Genomic DNA, 24,434 nt, shown 5'->3' with positions numbered 1-24,434 from the left:
GGAATATGAATGTGGAATATTTAAAAGCGGAAATTAGAGTCAGCCCCGGTGGCCTCGTGGTTAAGTTTGGCAGGTTCTGCTTCTGCAGCTCGGGTTTGTCTACCTACAGACCTACACCACTCGTCTGTCAGTGGCCACGCTGTGGTGGCGGCTCAAGTACAAGAAGAGGAAGATTGGCAGTGGATGTGAGCTCTGGTGAATCTTCCTCAGCAAAAAAATGAAGAAAATAAAAAGGGAAATTACCTCACTGGTGAAAACTAAAGGGTTTCATGAGACATCTTCATGTGTATATTTTAACCCTTGAATCAAACTTGTGAAGTCAGAAGTGCCGGAAATGTGCCCACATCACAGGTGAGAGACTAGAGCCCTGTGAAGATGAGCTCACTCAGGGTACACAGCTGGCCACGGTCCATGTGTCTAAATCTGCTGGTCGTGCTATTACATCTGGCTACTCTGGATGGAAAATAAGTTTTTATTTCATAGTCTCTAGACGTCTGTTCTAGAATACGGGTTTTGATACACATTGGGTTTTTTTGAAGGGTCTAATTTCACCACAAATTAATAGAGATAATTGTTGGGGAGGAAAAGGGGATTTATAAACCAGAAATGTGAAATGTCATAATGTTTTGCATTATATATCTGTATATAAGATACGTGTATATGTGAATATATGTGTATATGCACAGACATATATATGCATACATAGGTGCACGTGTGTGTCTGTGTACATACACATATATTTCTAGATTGTATATGTGTATGTGCAAATATATGTAAGTACATACAGCAAAGCATACTTGAAGGAAATACACTAAAATATTGAGTATCTCTGAAGTAGAATTATAAATGATTTTTCTTCTTTACTTCTTTGCATTTTACAAATTATCCACAGTGAACATGTATTATTTTTGTAACCGGGAGAAATAAAGATTCTTTTTAAAAGTCAAATAAAAAAAATCAAGTGTGCTTTTCTGTGATCTACAGTGCATGCTTCTTTTTGATTCAGGACAAACATTCTACATTTGCCTGTTGGATAGGAGTGCCTTTGTCTTACACTTCTTCAATCCATTTACCTATTGAAGGACAAGTCAGCTGGCTGTTCATTACTAGTCTGTTTGTCTTCACTGTATTTATCTCTGAACTTTGATAGGAAAAAAAAATGATACTGTTACCCCTGAAAGTTACATAATAATTTCACTTTAGGCCAATTGAATATTAAAAATAAGTGAAATAGTGACCAATAAAATATGGAGAAATGATTTTAATTTTGGGGGTCCCATTAGATTGGGAATGTGTGATGGTTAGTTTTATGTGTCAACTTGACTAGGCTGTAGTACCCAGTTATTTTATTAAACACTGATCTAGGTGTTGCCATGAAGATATTTTGTAGATGTGGTTGACATACACAGTCAGTTGACTTTGAAAAGTAAAGGATTGGGGCTGGCCCTGTGGCATAGTGGTTGGGTTCCGTGTGCTCTGCTTCGGTGGCGTGGGTTTGTGGGTTCAGATCCCAGGTGTGGACCTACACCACTCGTCAGCCATGCTGTGGTGGCGACCCACATACAAAATAGAGGAAGATCGGCACAGATGTTAGCTCAGGGCTAATCTTCCTCAAGCAAAAAAAGAGGAAGATGGGCAACAGATGTTAGCACAGGGCAAATCTTCCTCAGCAGAAAAAAACCATGTAAAGGAGATGACTCTGGATAATGTAGATGGGCCTCACCCAATCAGTTGAAGGCTTTAAGAGCAAAACTGAGGTTTCCCAGAGAATTTATGCATCAAAACTATAGCATCAACTCCTGCCTACCACCCCTACACATTTTGGACTTGCCAACCCTCACAATCAAGTGAGCCAATTCCTTCAAATAAATCTCTCTCTCCCTATTATCTATCTATCTATTTCTACCTATCTATCTAACTATCTATCTATCTATCTATCTATCTATCTATCTATCTCTCCTATTGATTGATTCTGTTTCTCTGGATAATCCTGACTGATATAGATTTTGGTAATGGAAAGTGCGGTACTACTGTAGCAAACGTAAAAATGTGGAAGTGGCTTTGGCATTGGGTAATGGGTAGACGCTGGAAGAATTTTGAGGTGCATGCTATAAAAAGCCTAGATTGCCTTGAAGAAAGTGTTGGTAGAAATATAGACATTAAAGGTGATTCTGGTGAGGTCTCAGAAGGAAGTGAAGAGAATGGTAGAGCAAGTTTCCATTGTCTTAGAGAATACATACATTGTCATAATCAGAATATTGCTAGAGATGTGAACATTAAAGGTGCTTCTAGTGAGAACTTAGAAGGAAATGAGAAAAATGTTACTGGATACTGGAGGAAAAGCAAGCCTTGTTATAAAATGGCAGGAAATTTGGCTGAATTATATTCTAACATTGGGTATAAAGTAGAACTTGTAAAGTGATGAACTTGGATATTTAGCTGAGGAGATTTCCAAGCAAAGTGTGGAAGGAGTGGCTTGGTTTTTCCTTGCTGTATATAGTAACATGTAGAAGGAAAGAGATAAATTGAGAAGGGAACTGGTAAACAAAAAGAAACTAGCATTTGATGATTTGGAAAATTCTCAGCCTGTCCGTATTGCCAAAGATGCCAACATGTGCTCTGGAGAAAGGCCCAAGGGTAAGGCTGGACGAACTTTGTTGAAGAGATTGGGTATATTACTTATGGATCCACCCAGCCATTTCAGCAGAAGCTAGGAATAAGGATGGAGTTACCCAGGAAAGATCTATGGAGGACCCTTATGTCTAATGGCATGGATACCTGTGATATCTATGGAAGGCCAACAAGGTTTCTGAGAATGTTGTAACAGCAGAAACACTGCCAGCTTGGACTGGAGGGGACAGAGACAAGATGAAATGAAGGAAAGTTGTTAGGCTTCTGGGATTCCACAAGCAGGAAACAGACTGCCCAGATAGCAGGGCTGATTGGGCTTTTCTTAGGGCCTCCACAGGCCTGGAGGACAGAGCATGGAGACACAGAGGATTATTCCCAAGCCTTGAAACCTAATGGAATTTGCCCTGCTGGGTTTCAAACTTGCTTGGGACAAGTGACCCCTTTATTCCTTCCATTTCATCCACTTTGAAATGGAAATGCTTATCCTATGCCTGTCCCACCATTGCATTTTAGAAGCAGTTGACTTGTTTTCTGGTTTCACAGATCCACAGATGGAAAGGTATTTTGTCCCAGAATGGCTCATGCCCAGGGTCTCATCCATATTTGATTTAGATGATAAGATTTGAGAGTTTTTGAGTTGATGATGTTTATTTGAGATTTTGGACTTAGAGTTGATGCTGGAATGAGTTAAAACTTTTGGGGAAGTTGAGATGGCGTGAATGTATTTTGCACATGGGATGAATGAGCATTTTGGGTTCCAGTGGGTGGAATCTACAGGGTTGAATAGTGTCCCCCCAAAATTCATGTCTACCTAGGATCTCAGAATGTGATCTTATTTGCAAATAGGGTCTTTGCAGATGTCATTAGTTAAGATGTGGCCATATTTGAGTAGGGTGGACTCTAAATCCAAAATGACTGGTTTCAGAGACACAGAGGGAGAAGACGGCCGTGTGACCACAGAGGCAGAGATTGGAGTGATGCATCTGCAAGCCAAGAAACACCAAGGATTACTGGCAAACACAAGAAGCTAGAAGAGGCAAGAAAGGATTCTTCTCTAGAGACTGCAGAGGGACCACAGCCCTGCTGACACCGTGGTTTCAGACTTCTAGCTTCCAGAATTGTGAGAGAATCAATTGCTGCTGTTTTAGGTTACCCAGTTTGTGGTTGTTTGTTATAGCATCCCTAGGAAGCTAATCCAGAGTGGCTGTGCATTTTCTCAAGTCCCTATCTTGGCAAACAGATAGGAAGCAATGAGAAAGAGAAGGAAAGCGCAGTTTGTTTTTTCTAGCCAGGGTGGCATATTTTCCCGCGTATATAACCTCCACATGTTGAACAGCTTCTTCTTCAGCCACTGCAGCGCCAATTAAAAGGGAAATGAGGGCTGGCCCCGTGGCTTAGCGGTTAAGTGCGTGCACTCCACTGCTGGCGGCCCGGGTTCGGATCCCGGGCTTGCACCGACGCACCACTTCTCCAGCCATGCTGAGGCCGCGTCCCACATACAGCAACTAGAAGGATGTGCAACTATCTACTGGGGCTTTGGGGGGAAAAATAAATAAATAAAATTATAAAAAAAAAAAAAGGGAAATGAAATATTAAGAGTGAGAAAATCTAGATGGTCATTGGTAGCCGCATGCTGTATGACTCATTTGCTTATTTGTCCAGCCAAAGTAGCCTTGAAAGGTATGACAGCGTACCCTGACCCTGAGAGCTCTCTAGATGTTGAGAAACATGTGTCTTCACTGGCCATCTATAGTTTAGGACCCAGAAGAAAGACAAGTTCTTTGCTGATATTTAAGCTTCTAATTGTCATTGTATTGCTTTCTAACTCTAATTGTGGATTCACACACACGGGCTGTGGGGTAGCTCGTGGAACCCGGTCACTCCTCACTCTGGTTGGAATGTGTTTATTCTTGGCAAAATGCAACTTCCTGTTTCAGAGAAAAAGGATTTATAAAGGATTTTAAAATGGACTCCCAAGGCTCCTTGAAGAGCAGATAGCTTTTAAAAGACAACACTCTAATGGGCTATGGGTAAGCAGTTCAAAAACAAAAGTATTGAATATCCCTTTAAATGTATATGGGTTTAAAAAGCAAGAAGGGAATACTCTTGGCAGAGTTTCTTCTGGATTTTACAGAATTCAAAGTGCTTGAAAAGTTTCTACATATACGCCTGAACACAACTGCAAAAAATTTATAAACGACCTAGGGAGATAACAAAAATGATGGGTGCAAATCTAGACAGTCTGCAGCTTATGCATGGCTGTGCCTGGTGGAAACAGTTATCTCTTCTCTAAGTCTCCATCTGTGGAAGGAAACAGGGACTGATGGGCATCCAGGGCCGGGAGAGAAGGAGGGAGGGGGAGAGCCATATTGCGGGGCTGTCAGGGCTGCTCTATGTGTTCACTGGCGTTACCCTATAAATGGAACCATTTGTTACACATTTTGTATTGCTAACACTTGGAAGAATAGTGGACAATGGGTCTTCATGTAAACTATGAATTTTATAACGGTGAATTAGCATGTTCATTTAACAGAAAGTAGGCAAAGCTTAGTACAAAATTGATTCAGTGTATAAGCTCACTTTTCTACTGCTTAATGAAGGGAGGATGATGAAGCCATAACAAATAGCTGTATGCTTTGTAAAGCATAGGGAAAAATACTTCTGTGTTTACTCATTGTGTGGTAAGTGACAGGCTGGGACCCGCCTGGACTGCAAGTTCCTAAGCTTGCAGCAACCACTCCTTAGCAACTTGAGTGTTGAGCTAACAAGTTACTACTCTGCCTTTAGAACAGAGAAGGATAAAATAGACACAATTGGTTCTGACAATCCCCCGGCATCTGTTAAGCACCTACTGTGTGTCAGTAGTGGGGGTAAGACATGGTGATAATGAGATGAAGGCACTCGAATTGTCCAGAGCTCCACGGAGTGTGGGAGAGATAGGACGTGGTTATCTCGTTTGGATTTACCCAGAAGCAGACACCGAGACAAAGATTTGAGGAGTACTAGTTTATTTAGGAGTGAGCCCAGGAAGCATGAGTAGGAAAGTGAAAGAAGAGTGACAGGGAAGGGAAGGAAGCCACTAAAGCTGGCCTCCACCATCAGCAACTGGAATTCCACTGGGACATGGTAGAGAACAGAACTTGATGTTAGCCCACCCAAGAGTGAGGGAGATGGGGTTGTTACCTTCTTATTCGCACTCATCATTGGCTAAGGGCTACTGCTGGGAGCATTTACTCCCCAGCACTTCTGGTTTCCCCACACAGATCTAGAGAGAGCCTGCAGACCTGAGAGTGGCAGGTTCTTGCAGTGCTGTGGTCTCAGCAGGTCCTGGAGGATACAAGGGTGAGGCGTCCTCAGCATCTGCTATAATAATTGGGTGGGTAATGGGTGGCCCAGCAACAAGTGCAAAAGGAATTCAGAGGAGGAAGAGAGTATTGTGGGATGTAGCAAGAAGGGAGACATTTGTGGAAGGGGTTGGGAGTTGATCCAGGCCTGGATCTATGCCTCAAAGATGGGAGGGGGTGCAGTGAGTCAGGGTGGTAAAGGGGATAATTTCAGGGGCTTCTCAAACCTAAGCTGATAATGAAAGATTGATCAAGCAGAGTCTGCTCAGGAATGCACTGCAACGCAAGCTGAATAGTCCATAATGTGCTATATTTATAGGACTGTAGATAATCAATGTGAATTTTGAGCAAAGACAGAGTGCTCCCACTTGTCCCCCAATATCCATTCTTTCATCTCCCATAGCAGTAGAAGTTTAGCTGGGTACACAGCTGGCTGAACAAAATACAGACTTTATTCCCAGCTTCTCTTATAGCTAGATGTGGCCACGTGACTAAGTTCTGGCTAGGGAGTTGCGAACAGAAATGATGTCAGCAACACCCATGCTTTGCCCTCTCTGGACACGCTCTCCCCTTCCACTTCCTTCCTTCCTAGTGGTTTGAATGTGAGCTTGGTGGAGAGGGTCATGTGGATGACGGCAGCACTTTTGGGAGAGCAGAAAATCAAGGCAGATGGAAACCGCCCCTAGAAACTTTTGGAATAGAAGCACGTAGCATCATTTTGGGTCTTTGTCAACAAGGCTAAACCTATATTCTAACTGGCAGATGAGGGGAATTGATCTGGCAGTGATACTCAGAGTACATTTCGGAGGGAAGGACTGTGTGTGTTTTACATTTGTCATGATTCTGTGGTGGGTATTCTCTGCTCTGTTGAGCTGTTTCATGGTTCTGATGCTTAACTCTTAGATTGTTACTTCTTTTAGACCTCAATTTTCGTATTTACAAACTATTATTATGGTAGCAAGAGTTCTTATAACATTGGAAGGAGCGGAAGGACTGACAGCCTGACAAAGTGGAGAGAATATTAATGGAGGGTCTCGGGTAGATGTGGCTTGAGCAAGGGAAAGACACCTGAGAGAACATCCTGGGAAAATATCGAAGGAGAAATTTCAGGGGGTGTGACTCTGTCAGCACATCTCTAGAGAGTGTGCTTGAATTGGAATGTCAGTTTGAATGTAGTAAAGGAGGGACATCGGGCTGAGAAAATGAATTGGATTTGGTGTCTTGGTAGGAGTTGCAGTGCAATCATCTTAAATTGATTAAGCTGATATTTGGCAATTAACGAATTGTAATGTTGCCTACTTACAATCTAATCAGATAAAATGGTCCAGATTTGTGTAATATAGCCAGTCAGAGATTAAAATCGGATATGCGTTCACTCTCGGTAGCTTTGTGATGCTTATGCTAATGTGAGCTTAGAATTTCAGAGTGGAGGTCCTGGCTGTGCTTAGGGCTCACCTCTTGGCCAAGGCAACACAATAGCATCGTCTGCCTGTGTCCTAGGGGTGGTCCCAGCCAGCGAACAGGAACGGGTGCCTCAGAAGGCGCCCTCCAAAGACTCAGGATGTGTTTCTCAGAGGAACCAAGGCTCCTCCATCAGGGTGCACCATGTGAATGGTACCCCTTGGGCACACTTCCCTGGAGTGTTCAGAGAAAGGGTGTCAGTACTGTGAATTGAGCTACATTTTATCAAGGCTTGTGCCTTCTAGGAACTTGGTGATTAACTACAAAAGAGCGTGCCAGGGATTATGATGCCTGGCACAGGGTAGGTACTCAGTAAATGTGTGTGGAATAAATGAACAAATAATTGACCACAGACTAGGTGCTGACCGTCAATACCTATGTCATAGATTGTCGAGCATCCCAGGACTTTAGTAACCGTGGACTCGTTAGAGACTCAGTCCCTCAGGGTGGTGTTGATCCCTAACTTTTGTTCAAGCTTTTTTTTTTTTTCTCTTGAGGGTTCAGAGAGACTGTGCCCTGTCCCTTGCCCTAATCAGCCTCTTTCTGTAGAGCAATATGTCCATTCATATCTCTATCTTTTATTGGGCAGTAATTTTGCAACCCATACGTAACTCATTAGTGTGTAAAATACTCTGCTATTTGAGCCAAAATAATATACAGGCTGTCTGAAAAGTCTGGCAACAGAGGATAAACTTATTTCAAATAGTTTATTAGTTACATTTTCAAATAATATACTTAATATGTTTTCCCTCAACCTCCAGACACCATTTTAGGTAAAGTAACTCCAAATTTAAAGCAATAGGTCTAATCTTTAGTCTGAAAAAAGTACAATCATATCCTATTTTCCCATTTCCCCAGAATATTTGGATGCTCTGTAGCATACTTATTGTAATTTTGTTTCTGATTAACAATAGGATCACAGCTTTAAATTTAGAGGTACTTCATGTGAAAAGCTGTCTGGAGCTTGAAGAAAAACATATTGAATATATCTTTTTTTTGATAATGTAAATAACATGCTGTTTAAAAGAAAGATTTTCATGTGTTTGCAGAATTTTTGTCCATCCTGTAATTGATAAGTGTTTTGAAAAGTTTATTTTAAATTCTGTGTTATGGATTAGTTACAAGAGAACAAGTGCTTCAGCATTTATTTTCAAGTGTCTACTTACAATATGTTCAAAAATAAAACATAAAGATTGAGGTTTTGGCTTGATCCAAACTTTACTCTCTGCAAAAAATACTTTAAAAGGAGAAAATAATAAATTTGAAGTAGGAAATAGGGAGAAGTGCATAATATTCTCCATCAAAAAATCTGTCTTTGCAATATCCCGAGAAGCCAGCGAGCTCCATATGCTCCATAAAGCCACTTTATGGGGGAACTTAATGGGTTGGATTTGCAGCAAGTTAAATGAGATTTTTTTCTAACTGATGTAGTTTTCACAGGCTGACGCCCTTCAATGCCTGAGTGAAACCATCTTGGTTTTGAATACTTGGGCACATTTCACCGTCAGTCTTGTGTCAAATGGCCCTGAATTTGAAATGAAAGCACCCTTAAGATCTTTGGTTTGAGGTGGTGTCATAAACAAATCTGAGTTTTGTTCTCATGACTTATCATGATCTCTTCCAAACCTTTGATGTATTTATGTCCAAGTTCAACGATTGTATGAGAAGCTCTGAACACTTACTTCTTCATTCCATTACGAATGGGCATGAGGCAGAGCGTCTGCCTCCAGCTACGCTGTATAGTGATGTCTGTATAGTGATGATGGGTCAGGGCTGGAATCTTCGTCTGGGGGCCCCTTTGGATAAAAACTCTGTCTTCGTATATGTAAACCTATCATAGGTATCCAAGGTGTGGTGGGGATATGCCAATAGAGTCACAGTCATTAGCCATATTCTCCAAAAGTACCAAGGTTGGCAAATTTGAGGTCTCAGCAAAACGTAGGGATTAGAGAAAATCAATAGAAATAGTAATAACCCATTTAAAATTCTAGTAGAAATTCGTTTCCAAAACAAACTAGGCTTGTTAATGTAAAACCTGCTTGCAGAGTTAATCCTTCTCCAGAACCACTTTCCTTCCATTTTTGGGGAGCAGAGCCGGGCATTATTTTCTCCTGAGGCAGACTTGCTTATATGTTCTAGTTGTGTAGCCGGCATCTTTTTAAAAGTTTTTGAGCCAGTCTTTACTGGCTTGAAATGTAATATACTTTATATTTGCATTTTCCTCTAGTTTTGTCTACATATGCCTCAGGAGGAAAATGCTTATATATCCTCCTGACCTTTTAATAATTCTTAGAGACATATTTTTCTCTCCACTTAGTTTTCCTACCCTATGTATTGAGATGTTGGGCTGTGGATAGATTCTCTGTGTGCCTCATCTTAGGTACCTGCTGACATGTCAGGGTAGTGGGGCCATGACAACAATGGTTTCTTTTCATTTTAAGGGACTGATCCATATAGACTGAGAAATGTCAGTCTACAAATACAAGAGCTGGTTGTCTCAAGGTGTGTGGGGATCAACTCCCCACGTTGATGTCCAGCTTTATAACTGGCAAGCCAATATCAAATACAGTGTAACATTTGACATGACTGCCTGCAACGCCCCCAACCCCAGTGGTTAGGTAGTTAAGATGGCACACCCATTCTGGCCACTAATATCCTCCCTCCCTTCCTTTCTTCTTCATAATACAAGTATGCTTATATTGCAAATGCAAACTATATTTGAAAATATAGTTTACACCTTCTGTTGCCTACGAAGTTGTCTGGGTTGCCATGAAATGTGGCAAGCAAGCCTCATACAGGACACTGTCTGATCAGGCCCGTAAGAGTCAGAAGGACCACAGGCTGCTAAGTCCATAAGCTCATAGAGGACGGCAAGATAGTTTCCACTGGTGAAGAAAGGAGTCAGGCACAGAAGGCTGGATTTGAGCCGGGACTTCAAAAATAGTAGGGTTGTTATGTTTTTGATGGATGAAATGTGAGAGAGACTATGTTAGAGGTAAGCAATACCTATTAGTTGACTAGCATCTGGGCAGAAGGAACAAATGACAGGAGGGAAGAGTGAGACCCATGGGAAAGCATGACAAAGAAGAGCATGGAAGACAGGGCCTGCCTGGTGGGTGGCCAGTGGCCTTCCTGACATGTGTGTGAGGCTGGCCGGAATGGTCCTGGGGAAAGAGCAGAGTGCCCTATGACCTGCAGCATGGGGACTCCACGCTTCTACTGGTAAAGCCCAAGCCCACCTCTATTTTTCTTGTTAAAGCAATTATAATTCATTCTCAGGCCCTTCTCTCAAAAATCACTCTCAAGGGCCAGCCCCAGTGGCCTAGTGGTTAAGTTCTGTATGCTCTGCCTTGGCGGCCTGGGTTTGGCTCCTGGGCATGGACCTACACCACTTGTCTAACTGTGGCTTTGCTGTGGCAGCAACCCACATAAAAAATAAAGGAAGACTGGCAACAAATGTTAGCTCAGGACAAATCTTCCTCAGCAAAAAAAAAAGAAAGAAAAGAAAAAAAATCACTCCCAAGCTAGATGTTGTGTACATTGGACCTGTGTAATTATTTGTGAAAATCTGAAATCAGAATTTCACATTTTTCTTGCTTTTATTTCTAACAAATGTTATCTATTTGTTTTTGGCTCTTTATTCTGGGCCTGGAAGTCATTTTGGAAGCAGATTCTGTCACCTAGTGTGGCGATTGTCCCCACCAGCTTGGTCTCAGGAGACCTCCCTCCAGGCCAACATCAATGATGTGTCAACACCCTCCAGGCCACTGTCACTCCATGAGCTACAAGCATGACTAATAACAAGTTCATTCGGCCCTCACTGCTCTGTGAAGTCAGATGCCTTGCAGAAACCACACTGCTCCATGCCTAGTGATCCCATCACAAGTGAATTCCTTTGGGTGGATGCCGTCTGTTCCTTTTAAAGCATACTCAAGCTATCAATAAACTGACTTTCCATTATAGTTTTTCAGGTATCTGAATCAAATATTCTAGTCTAGAACCCTAAAATTCATCTTCTTGTTCTTTCTTATATGAAATCAGTACATTTGTCTGTCTCCAGTATTCTGGCACCTCTCTTTGTTCAGCATGATTCCTCAGATACTACTAAAAGTGGTCAATTTTAGATTTCCAGAAGGGGATTACATCCAACAAGATGTCCTTAGATAAAGGATTTTCAGTTATCTAAGAACAGGAGTGAGGAAGTGGGCCACTGCAGGCCCCTGGAGTTACACCTCTCCATGTTTACCTTCCCTGTGGATGACTCGCCATGGCATAGGTAAGATCCAGGGCATCATTCAGGTGTCCTGATCCTGGACATTCCCTCTGCTCATTGCCTGGGAGACCAGGGGAAGGAACAGCGATTAGAGGAGTCACGGTGTTTCCATGATGGCCTAAGAGAAGAGGAGTCTGGGATCAATTTGTAACTCTTTTCCATGCCTCCCCACTCGGACTTACTTTTTGATGGGTAGTTTATGGTAACTGCTAATAGAATATTTGCAGTTCTGGTCAGGCAGCTCTGCTCTAGGTCACTGCCCCTGGGGAGTGTGTGTCTGCGGACAAATCAATCAATTAACATCTCTGGATTTCAGATGTACTAACTGTGAAATCAGGACCCCTCTGATGCTAACAACTGTAATATCAAGTAAGCAAGTATGCCACATTTGTAATAAGAATAGCTTTACCTATGTGGTCATTGCGTTGTTTCGTGATTGATATCACTTGGAAGTTCATTGCGAACTTCTTGTATCAATCTCCTAAGGTTTGTAAAAGTTCTCTGGGACTTCTGTCCTTTGCACACTTTAACTCAAAGTTCTAGTTAAATTTTTGAGGAACTGTGGACCTTATCACATTTCCCATCACTGGGACAAGCCCAAGGAATTTATGAAAACACACCTATATGGCGATCCTGCTATACCCAAATAATGAGATCATTTCTATTTTTCTTTTTATTAAATGCCTATTCTCTTTTGTTCAGCTCTTCTGCAGGCACTTAAAGTGGCTTGGTGTGTGTCCTCTTTTGTTTAACCACCGGGAAATTGAAGTGCTTTGGGCTTTTTCATTCTTGCGTAAAACCTTGGCTGCTTTTTCTTCCCAGTATTTGGGAAAGTCAAGGTATCCTGTGAGCTGCCAAGCACACTGGGGTGGGAATTGGAAGAGATCCAGGCCCATGTTAGTTCTCTCCACCCCTTTCCAGCTAATTGCCAACTTCTTGTGTCAATCGCGCAAGGTTCGTAAAAGTTCTCTGGGACTTTTGTCCTTTGTCCACGTTTTCCCTCATACCCTCAAAGAGTCTAATTCCAAGATTACTCACTAAAATGGATTCCAATTAGCAATCAACTATGTAGACTGAACAGCAGGGAAGCGTTTGGAAGTAACCACTTCCCTGATAGGGGAACTGGACACAGAGAAACTTGTCCAGACCTTAGACTTAGACTGACTGGCTGTTAGGTGAATGGCTGAGACCTATTTTCCCCTTTTGATTTAATGGGAAGAGGTCAGAGGGCTCCTGAAAAGTATACAACACTTCCAGTTTAAAATAGATCTTGGAAAACATTGAAAGAAGAAGGAAGAATGTGGGAGTGCAATGGGACAGGGTTCTTTGATCTTAAACCCAGTCAGAATTTTAACTAGTTGTATATGCAAGACCAAAAAGAGGGACTTACCCTAGAGCAGGCTTCCCCGAATGAAAAGGAAGTTTCAAGAAATGATTGAGTTGTCCAATTCCGATTAAATTCATCATGAAATTCTGGGAGATTCCAAATGGGGAATCTTCCTTGTCTCCATGTATTTTGAATAAGTACAATTGTTGGTAATTCAGAGGTTGTCTTTACAACAGAGAGAGGATTGTTAGCTATGAATTATACGCTATATGTTATATATACACATAATATAATGGGAAGAACTTTTTCTTTCCATCCTTTTTCTCTTCCCCTCCTTCCTCTCCCCAGTTCCCCTCAAGAGCTCTGGATTAGATAACTGGTGAGGACCGTGAGGATGAAGAGCAGCTTCAGGAAAGAATCCAGAACATTTGGAAATTGAACTGAGAGGAAGAACTGGCAAAGGAGCATAAAAGCAACAGCTATGGAGGTGAAAGGAAAATGGAGAGTGGGCTATGACCTTAGCCAAGAGGTGAAAGTACCTCAAGTGGTATTTGGTGTCAAAACTAGTGAGAAGCTGAATGAGATGCAGCAGGAAAAGCAGCCACTACGTTTGACAAGAGGGAGGCTCTTGCTTAACTTGACAAGAGTGATTTCTGTGAAATAGCAGAGAGAAAGCTCCATTTGACAGACTTTACAAAAAAGAGTTCAATTGTTCAAGAAATAGCATATTCATTGTTTGCAATGATAAGAAATTTAGGAAAAAAATCTGATGTTGCCTCCAAGTCCCCTCCAGACCATGGGACAGGATCTCTTGGTCCCCATTTCTACCTACCTCCCCCTGTGGGGCTTAGCCATCAAGGAGCATCACCAAATCCTGGATTGAAACTCTGAGATGTCTAGGAGACTAGGTGACACAGACTAAGGCAATTTGGGGCAGGAAAGTAGTTCCAGGGGAGTGAGATTCTGTCCTACACATAAAGCTAGGGTTATGGAATGATGTGGGAGAGAATTCCCACTAAGACACCACATTATAATTCCTTTTTGTGATTTGTCCCAACTCTTTCTTTCATTCTTTCTTCATTCAAAAAGCATTTTGGAGCACCCATTGTTGATCATTGTCAGAGATGCTGGGAAGAAAAGCAATAAATAAACCTGCCGAAATCCCTGCCTTAATCAGTCATTACATTCAAGTAAAGACATCTGTATATACCCATATCTTGATGCAAATGAAGACCCAGAACAATAAAGGAGAAGGGAAGACCTGCTTAGGCACTGGAGTAGCAGCTTCCAACTTCAGATGCATATTAGAGTCTTTTGAGTGCTCAGCCCACTTTCTGATAGATTGAATTGTTATATCTGGGGGCGAGGACCCAGGTGTCAGTAATAATCTCCCCAGGTGACTTCGATGTGCAGCCCAAGTTGGGGGCTGCTGCATTAGAGCATGGTTCTGGAATTGTGCTCCCTTGACCGGCAGCACAGCATCACCTGAGAATTGTTGGATGTGCAAACTTGTGGGTCCCACCCCAGAACTGCTGAATCAGGAGCTCTGGGGGCAGGGCCCTGCAATCTATGTTACCAAGTCCTCCCGGTGATTCTGATGTGCACTAAGCTTTGAGAAAAACTGCATCAGAGAAACCATCTTTCCAAAAGTCAAAAGGAGGAGAGGCTGGCTACAAAGGTGTCACAGGACATATACATTTACAACCAATCAACACAGTGGGGAGTATCTCCTATGGCCCAGTTCTATGAAGAGCAAAAGAGAAATATTCTTGCCCTCAAGGAATTTATAGTCCATATTGGGAAACATACAGAACAATTAGAAATCAATAAGCAGTATAGAATTATGTGTAAATAATTACACATTTATGTTTATACATTTATGGGTGATTTTCTGGTGACATAGGTGAAATTACAGAGACTATCTTTTAAACTTCAATGTGGTTCTTAAACTTCTATCACAAGTTGACTGCATATGATATTCTGTAGTCACATTTTCTTTCCTATAGAGTTTCATAGACTTTCCTCCATCGTCTTCTGTCATTGTTTGTTGGAAAACTCTGAGCGTAAAAGGGATTTTCCCCTTTGTAGGTAACTTCCTTTTTCTGCTTGGAAATTGGGATAAAATGTTCATAATCCTTATAATTCCATTGAAATTCAATAACCTAACCGGGACGTGTCTCAATAACTAATCTCTATTTTCTTTTCTGAATACTAGCGTGCTGTTTGTTTCTTCAGATTCAGTGCTTCACTCGTTTCAGAATAATTTTTGGATTGTACTGTATCTCTGATTTTTTAAAACAGAACTCACAATTCTTATGTGGGCTGGTCCTAATCCCCCATAACTATTAAAAGTTGCTAGAGGTGTTTAGAGTGGGATATTATCATAGCCTGGAATTAGTTTCTTAGATATGATACCAAAAGCACTAGCAACAAAAGAAAAAACAGATAAGTTGGACTTGACTAAAGTTAAAAACTTTTTTGCTTCAAAGGACACTATCATGAAAATGAAAAGACAACCCACAGAATGGAAGAAATATTTGTAAATCACATATATGGTAAGGGTCTAATATCCAGCATATATAAAGAACTCTTACAATTCAATAGTAAAAAGACAACCCACTTTGAAAATGGGCAAAGGATTTGAATAGACTTTTTTTCAAAGAAGGTATACATGAAAAAGCACTTGACAGAGTCTTTAGGCAAATGCAGCTCAAAACCACAGTGAGACCCCATTTCACAGCCACTTGGAGGCTATGATCAAAAAGATGGGCAATAACAAGTGTGCAGAGGATAGGGAGAAGTTGGAACCCTTATACACTGCTAGTGGGAATGCACAATGATGCAGCCACTTTTAAAAATGGTCTGGCAGTTACTCAGTTAAGAGTTACCATGTGACCCAGCAATTCCACTCCCAGGTACATACCCAATAAAATTGAAACCATATGTTCAACAAAAACTGGTCCATGAAACTTCATAGCAGCATTATACAAAATAGGAAAAAAAAATGGGAAAAACCCAAATGTCTATCAACTGATGAATGGATAAACAAGATGTGGTATAGCCGTACAATGAAATGTTACTCAGCCATAAAAAGGAATGATACATAAAAAGGAAGGCTACAACATGGATGAACTTGGAAACATTATGCTACATGAATGAAGCCAGACACAAAAGACCATATAGTGTATGATTCCATGTATATGCAATTTCCAGAAGAGGCAAATTTTAGAGACATTAAATAGATCAGTGGCTGCCTAGGAGAAGGTTGAGGGGGCAGGTGGGAGGAAGTGGGGAGTAACTACCATTGGGTACGGGGTTTCTTTCTGGGGTGAGCGAAGTGTCCCAAACTGATTGTGGTGATGATTGTACAACTCTGTGAATACACTAAAAGCCATTGAATTGTATAAACCAAATGGGTGAAATTTATAATACGTGAATTATATCTCAATAAAGCTGTTAAAAACTCAGTAGGTTTCTAGCCAGTGCCATATGCCGTTAACCACACCCAAAGGATATTTCGAGAATACTTCTCAGAGTTGCTTAATTTTTTTGTTTTCTTGTCCTCCTGCCTCTCCAGCTCCTCCCACCCCATCACTCTCCTCTGGACCTTGCTCTCTCTCTCCCTGTTTCATCTCTGGGGCTCCTGCAACAACTGTGGCAATCACTGTGTTCTTTGCCCTCAGCCAATTTACCAAATTGAAATGTTTTATGCACCCTTGCTTTCAAAGCCTCTTTTAGTCCCGTCTGCTAATGCTTGGGATCTAGAAGTACTTGGTTTTTCCAATCCTTTAAGACTCTGATTTCCTGGACTTGCCCTGTTCACTTTTATATCTGCTTGTTGCACACTGAACAAATCTTTCCTGAGACTATTTCTGTCTTGAAATACCTTGATGAATGCAGCCAACGCAGCCAACACATAACACTCACCTCTAGTATTCTTGCGTCTTCTCCTGAGCTCCAAGGTGTGGGCGCGGGCCTGCCTCCTGTGTCGACAGGCAGTAGCTCTCCCAGACAACTTGCTGCTGGGTAACATGGAGCTCTGCCTTTCCTGCCTTCTGTGTCAGTCTCCTTGCCTGTTGCTCAAAGCCACGTATTGTAGATGTATGTCAGGGCAGCTCCCCCCAACCGATAGTGAGGTACTAGTGGGAGTTTTTGAGTGGGAGGGAAAAGATCAGAGTAGAGGCTTGTGGTTGTTGTTTAATAATGGTAAAGAAGGGTCAAACAGATTCACAAGGAAGCAGAACTAAGCTGTCTCCATTACTCAGGTCTCTCTGTCCACAGCAACTATTTTCACGGAGTTGACTATGGAAGCAAGATAGCATAATAGAGACACGCGTCAGTTCGGGTAGGGTCACTGGTGCTGAATGTTGGTTAGGGTCGGCTCAAATTTCTGCTTCTGTCCTTGGTCTCTTGTCATGTTATGTGGTATTTGGACAATTTTAATTATAAGTACGTGATAAGGACGTATGAGGAAGCAAGTTAGCTGGAGGGAATTAGAAGAAATGTGGTTACTAGCCTTCTTTTACTGGAAGAAAATAATTCTGAGACCTCAGGAGATCAAGATGAAGAAAGGGTGAGCATATATTTCTTTATTCTGCTTCCATCTGACAATGAAAGGGAAGAGGAGCAGAAAGAAGCTACACGGATGTGTTCCAGTGGAGAGGGTGTAGAGATTTTGGTTCAAGGAAAGTGATAAAATGTTTTTCCTCTTTAAAGGAACATTTCCTGAACGTTTCCCCATGTTATTAATTATGCATTTCTTGTCAGTATGACTTTTAACCACTACCATTGTATCACTACACTTCATTGACCTAACCAAACCCCTGTTGTTAGACATTCATTGTTATCAACTTTTTGAAAAGTGAGTTTTATTTGTCTTTAAAAAGTTTTTTGTTTTGGAAAAAAAGCATAGGTAGTCCAATCAACTCCCATAACCCTAAAACTAGGTTTGCCATTTCGTAACATTTTGCCCTATTTGTATTATTATAAATTGTGGCATTATGGAAAGAAGAGGTCATAGTATTTTCTATGCTACGTAACCGCACTAACAATATAAATCTACCAAACCATCAATCAGCCAACTGTTCCAATTTAGTTCCAACTTTGTGCTCAAGATCCTGAGGATACAAAAGGAAAATGAAATATGATGCCTGTTTCCAAGAAGCTTAGTCTAGGTGGAGAGGCATACTAACTCACATGAAACCAACAGTAAACAGGAAGAGACTGTAGAGCAATAGAAGTTCATAGAAGGCAGGAAGAATTCTAAACTCATAATTATGAGGAAACTTAGAAATCGTCCTCTCCAACCACCGTATTTTATGAATGAATCTTCTCTGCGTCATTTCTTACTAGTGATCCTACAGTCTTTGCTAAAATATTTTAAGTGATGAAAACCCACTCCCCAGCAGTGCAGCCCCTCCCACGTCAGCACTGTGTGCCAGTGTTCTTCCTTATACTCAACTGAAAAGAGGTTCGCTCTAACCGTCACCTCTTGGTCTCAGTTTAGCCCCAGTAAATGGTACCTGGCTAACACCATCAGATAGTCTTGGGTGGAGTTTGAATGCAAAAGGCAGAGCAAAGTATAGACTCTGGGTACCAGTGGCAATCTGAGACGTTACCCAATCCCCCTCACTCCCAGCCAGCAGGAAATTCTGGATTCTCTCTGTCACTTCCCAGATTTGGGTTTTAGCCTGAAGACTCTGAACACTAGAGGAGCAAGCCCAGTCTCTCCTGGAGAATGCTCTGGAGGTTGCTAAAGGTGCTGATGCCGTAACTCTCTAGGTTGGATAGAACCTGATGTGCTAAGCTAGCCCCGTTCCCACGTTCCACGCCAGGTTACCTGTCCATCTTCAGCTTCCACAGAAAGGATCAAGGCTCTGTGCTGCAGGTAAGACCACCCTCCTCCTTGGCCTCCACACCTCCCTTGGCCGGAGTCAAGGTGGAGCCATAGAGATCAGCATTTCAGAGTTTAGAATGGAGCCCTGACAGCCTACTGCTAAGACCTCTCCTCTTCTGGCCCCTGTGTCACCACTGTGGAGTGAAGAGGTGGCTGGGACTCTGGGTTCTTACCACTCCCTCTGTGCACTCCCATCCCCATAGCCAAATCCCATGATGTCTACCTCACACCATCAGGCTCTCCGATCTCATTCACATTCATCTCCACAAGAAGTCCAAGCTTTTGGGGTCAGCACCCCCATGCCCACTTGGATTTGTACATCCACTTTCCTGACTCTATTTCCCTTCTCTCTCCAACCCCTGAAGCCAGAGATGGATTACCATGAAGTTAATGAAGCTTAGGTTTCAGGGCCACTTACATCATGTGTCCCTTCCTAGGCTGGATTTTTTCTCTTCCAGGGCAAGGGAAAGGAAGCAGCAGTGCCAGGCTGGTGTTGGGGTCCTGGAGTGCTGCCCACCTGGGGGTCTCTGTCTGTGTCCTGGAAGGGGTCCTGGCCACTTCCACATTGAGACAACCTGCCTCTGCAGACATCTTGAGCATCTACACCCTATGAGAATAATCTGAATGCTGTGTGGCTGACTGGGAGCCTTGCCAATTGAGGTACAAGGGCTACAGTTTTCCGAGCACAGGCCCTTGAGCAAGAGCCTCTGAATAAGACACTGGAAGAAGTTTTAGTTGTGGCATTACCAATAAGGAAATTATGGAAATTGAAAGAAAAAAAACTGTCAATAATTTAAAAACACAATCTATGTTGCTAATCCAGTGGTCAAATGTAAGCCTTTATTCTACTTTTATGATCAGCGACACTTGGTGCAGTCAATCATTCCTTCTTCACTGAAACTTTGCTTTGCTCAGCTTCCAGAAGATGACGTCTTCTCAGTTTCCTTCAACTTCACAGGCTTCTCTTTCTCAGTCTTCTGAGCTGGTCTTTCTTCTCTTTCTGACCTCTAAATTCAACTTGCTCCCGAACTAAATGCTTGGACCTCTTCTCTTGTTTAAATATGCTCACATTTTGGGGTTCTCATCCAGTGTAATGGCTTTAAACATCATTTGATATCCTAAAACCTCTCCAAATTTAAATCTCCAGCCCAGATCTTTCTCTTGAGATCCAGATTCAGACATCCAGCCATCTCTTCGACGTCTCCACCTGGATATCTAATAAGGACTTAAATGCTCCACCCGAAAAGCAAATTCCTACATGTCAATAAGTTGCAACTTCGCCTTCTAGTTTTTCACACCAGCATACTTAGAGTCATTTTTCTCTTTATCTCACACTCCACGTCAAATCCGTGAACAAATCATTTTGGTTCTACTTTTAGAATATATCTTGAATCATAGCTCTCACCTCCCCTCCATGCTTTTTCATCTAGGGGTTTTGAGTGGCTTCCCAGCTTACTTTCTTGCTTCTTTTCTTCCAACCCCTGCTCCTCCACCCTCCACCTTTCCCTGTGGTGTTTTCTCAACAGAGCAGCCAGAGTGATTCTTTAAATACGTAAGTCAGATTATGTTACTCTTTGGCTCAAAACTTTCCAAGGCTTCCATTCTCTCAAAAAGAAAGTCCAAGTGTCTGACAGTGCCCTACACGAGTTGGCATCCCATTGCCTCTCTGACTTTCTCCTACTGGTCCGCCACTCCCCATCTGATTCCAACTTGGCTTCCTTGTTCTTCCAGAATTCCGGGCACACTCCTGCCTCGGGGCCTTTGAACTTGTGTTTGCTCTGCCTGGAAGCCTGGAACTCTCTTCCTCCAGATAGCTTCATATCTCACGCCCTCATCAACATCAAATCTTTGCTCAAATGTCACTTGGGTGATCACTCTTTTTAAAACTGCAGTCTTCCTAACCTAGAACTCCCTACCTTCCTTACTGACTTTCCTTTTTCCCATAACAATTCATCATTTACATACTATTTTTTGTACTTGTTCGTTTTGTTTTTTGCCCTGACTAGAATGTAGGCTATAGTTTTTGTTTAATGCTGTATTCCCAGTGCCTAGAGGAGTGCCTGCTACATATTAGGTGCTCAAACAATAATTTTCGAATAAATGGATGAATGACAGATTTGTGCTAAAATGAAGAGACCAGAAGAAATGAGGTGGTTAAGCAATAGTTTTGTGTAATTGAGGCAGCAGATCCCATGAATGGGATCAGAGAGGAGGATAGAGGAAGAAGAGTTAGTTGTGGTAGAAGAAGGAGAAGGTGTGCAGACAGGGAGCAGCTGTGCCCCCCAAATGGCAGATGACCACAGGAGGAACAAGACCTTGTATTCTGGCAGGGAGACTTCTAGATACCCTGAGGAGTCAGAGAAGCTGATGTTAGACCACAGAGCAATGCTGTATTATCAATGACATTTCAGTCTCTGTGACTTCTGAGATTTCTTCTTCTCTCTCTTACTTTCTTATATATACTGTACTTGATAATATAAATGATGCATGACCCTGCATAGTGCCGGTGTTGTGAATGGAATGTTAAAAATCTAAGACATAAAAGAACGGATTGACTTAAAGACAGAGGGGAGTTCACATCACCCCATGGTCCCTACTTAACAGCTCATATCAGAATAGTTTCTTAAATTATTTAATTACTCTGTTAAGTCTGAGAAACACTTATGCACTATATAAATGAAAAATGCCCATTGAAAGGTTAGGGGAATGTTGATAGAAGCCCAATCTGTAAGTCCACCATTTGCAAAGAGTGGACTGAAGGACAACGGCCATGCTATGACCTCCTAGGGGCGGGGTGACATCACATAGTAACCCCAAGACTGGGGGTTCACACCCATTGTTGCTTTTCTCTTTTTTTTAAAGAAAAATAGCAAACCACTTGTTCATAGGTAGAATTTTGGTTATTCCTTTCACATTTTAGTTTTATATTTATTGGTACCATAACCCATGGCTCAAAATCAATGGAGGCATTGCTATACAATATTAGGTAGATGCTCCATATTAATGACTTAGTAAGATAAACTGGTATCAAAGTTACTGAGTGGCATTTTGCCCACTGAAAATGAATAAATAATAAGGTTTCTAGAAATTAAGAAAAGAAGCAAGAAGCTGCTACACATAACAACAGAACAAGGACAAACAAAACAATATCCACAGTGGCCACAACCACAATATTTTATAAACTTGAATATCAGATAAAAGAAACGTGGAGAATTTAGTAGTCATTGAAATGAAAATGTATCAACAATGATTGGTAACAATATACAGATGGATCAACTCTCTTGTTGCTATAGATTAATGAGGAAAATGGAGTTATATCCAGCACAAAATACACTAGCTACATATTAAGTTAAAATCATCAACTTTAACAAATAAATTATGATGCTAGGAAAAAAGCTAACTTTTGCCTTTCATAGATAGTAAATATGGCGAAAGTCCTTTTGATATTTGTTGTGGATCTCAAAAAAAAAAAAAAAAGAACAAGTGGACTCCTCTTTTAACGGGTCCATTTTGTGCCTGTTAAAACTTCTGGACACGAGAAAGTACACTACAGAGTTGTGTTAGCGTGTTGTGCCAATTTCATGAAAAGCCATCATGTCTAATTATAAGAAGAAAAACTGTACCAGAAGAAGAATCTCAAGAGAAATTTATATTTGTGTTCAGGCAAAATGGTGGATGAGCGAGGCTAGAGAGAAATTATTGATAGACAAAAAGAGGTCCAGGCAGCCTGTTGGGCTGTCTAAAATCTCAGCTTTGTTAGTCTGTGCCAAGTTTTTGAAGAATACACTTATTTAGCTGTAATTCTGGACGGGCTAAGGCCAGTTGTAAACTTCAGAGGTGACTCTCAGTATGTGATTTAAAGGATTCAGGAAGAAAGAGTGGAACAGGTGGGTGCAAGCTTGGACTTCTGAAGCGACCTGACAGGAGGAAGGAAGTCGCTCTCTGGCAAGCGTGTGGGTGCATGAAGACTCCATGGAATGCAGAATAGCAAGAGGCAGCGGTAAAATCCCTTAAATGTGGAATTTAGCAATGCCTCCAACTCCTTGGAGAATGATTTCTTGTTTGAAGACACTGATGGCTCAGGATCTAATAGAGTGAAGCCAGTGATGATGAAGGAGAACCATCCGGATTGTAGCTGCAAGAATGGATGTCCAGGAGAGGCGTTTCCCTGCTTTTGAAGATGCAGTCTTTCTAGTCTTTTAGGATGAAGACTGAAACTTTTGATACTTTTTTTCCCTCATTTATTCTGCTTATTACATATGTACAAATGATAGTTATTGAAATACCATTTTCTGTCAGAATACATTATTTGTCATTCCCTTTTCCCATTTGTATTAATGTTAGGATTGTATTTGCTTTCAATCATGCAGTCACATGATATCATATTTCCTTCAAAGTTACTTTTTCTGTATTCTTTGTAACTTTAAACAATTTTCGTCTACATATACTGTAACTACCTGTTTAGGAATTCATTCAAAGTTTTATTTTGCTGCTTGTTTGTATAAATTTTTACTGCCATATTTGCCTTTTATGTTTTCTATTAGAAGTCAGTAGAAGTTATTTTATACCATGGCTTGCTTTTTAGTTTCTAATATTCACTAGAATACAATAATGTTATTTGCTCTTGCAGGGCCTGGGTATAGTGCGAGACTTAATTTCCCAGCAAATATTCTCTGTTTTGTTACCTAATGTATGTCTGTATTAACCACTATGCATTTTCTTTAGCATTGTGACTTGATATTTTGCTTTCAGAGTTAATATATTACATATCCAGAACTTTAAAATCATTTTCAATGCAAGTTGAATTCTTTCAAAAAATTTTCTTGTAAAATTGGGGTGCATCTTGTATATCTGCAGATTTTGTAGGAAAGTAAACATGATGTTTACAGCAACTAATTAATAGCTAGGGTAATCTAAGAGTATCGATTTCTCTGCAATCTGAAATTGTCTAATTAATGCAAGCATAAATACATCAAGTTGTATTTATCTTAATGTAATTTTAATCTTGATGTAGTTGGTTTGAAAACAGAAAGATTGGCAATAGAGAATTTGAGGAATTGTGGACATTTTGTATTTATTATAGCTGATGTAGAAAACCAAAATATTAATTTAGTAGCAAACACTACTTTGTGATTTCTGAATTCTTCCTTCTTTTTTCCAGGGAAGAAATATGCCATTTATTAACAAATTTTTGAATAGAAAAATAAAATATTATCTGATTTCAATTTTCTAAGTATGTTTGTTAAGATTTCTCAGGGAATCTTAAATTTCTTGTTCTAATATTTTGTGTTTAATATCTCCTGCTGCCTTTTCTATTGGAAAAATAAAAAAAATACAAATACTGAAAAAAATATAACAAAAACTCAGGTGTTCACCTTTCAAGATTAACAAATGTCAATGTGTTAAAATATTTGCTTTGGTTCTTTCTTTATATAAAATAAATGAAGCATATAGGTAAAGTCAAAGTCTCTTTTCTCTACATACCTATAATAATTGGAGAAG

The sequence above is a fragment of the Diceros bicornis genome, chromosome 14, assembly GCF_020826845.1.
Source record: "Diceros bicornis minor isolate mBicDic1 chromosome 14, mDicBic1.mat.cur, whole genome shotgun sequence".
In the NCBI taxonomy this organism is placed as follows: Eukaryota; Metazoa; Chordata; class Mammalia; order Perissodactyla; family Rhinocerotidae; genus Diceros; species Diceros bicornis.
Note: the sequence above shows the minus strand (reverse complement) of the source record.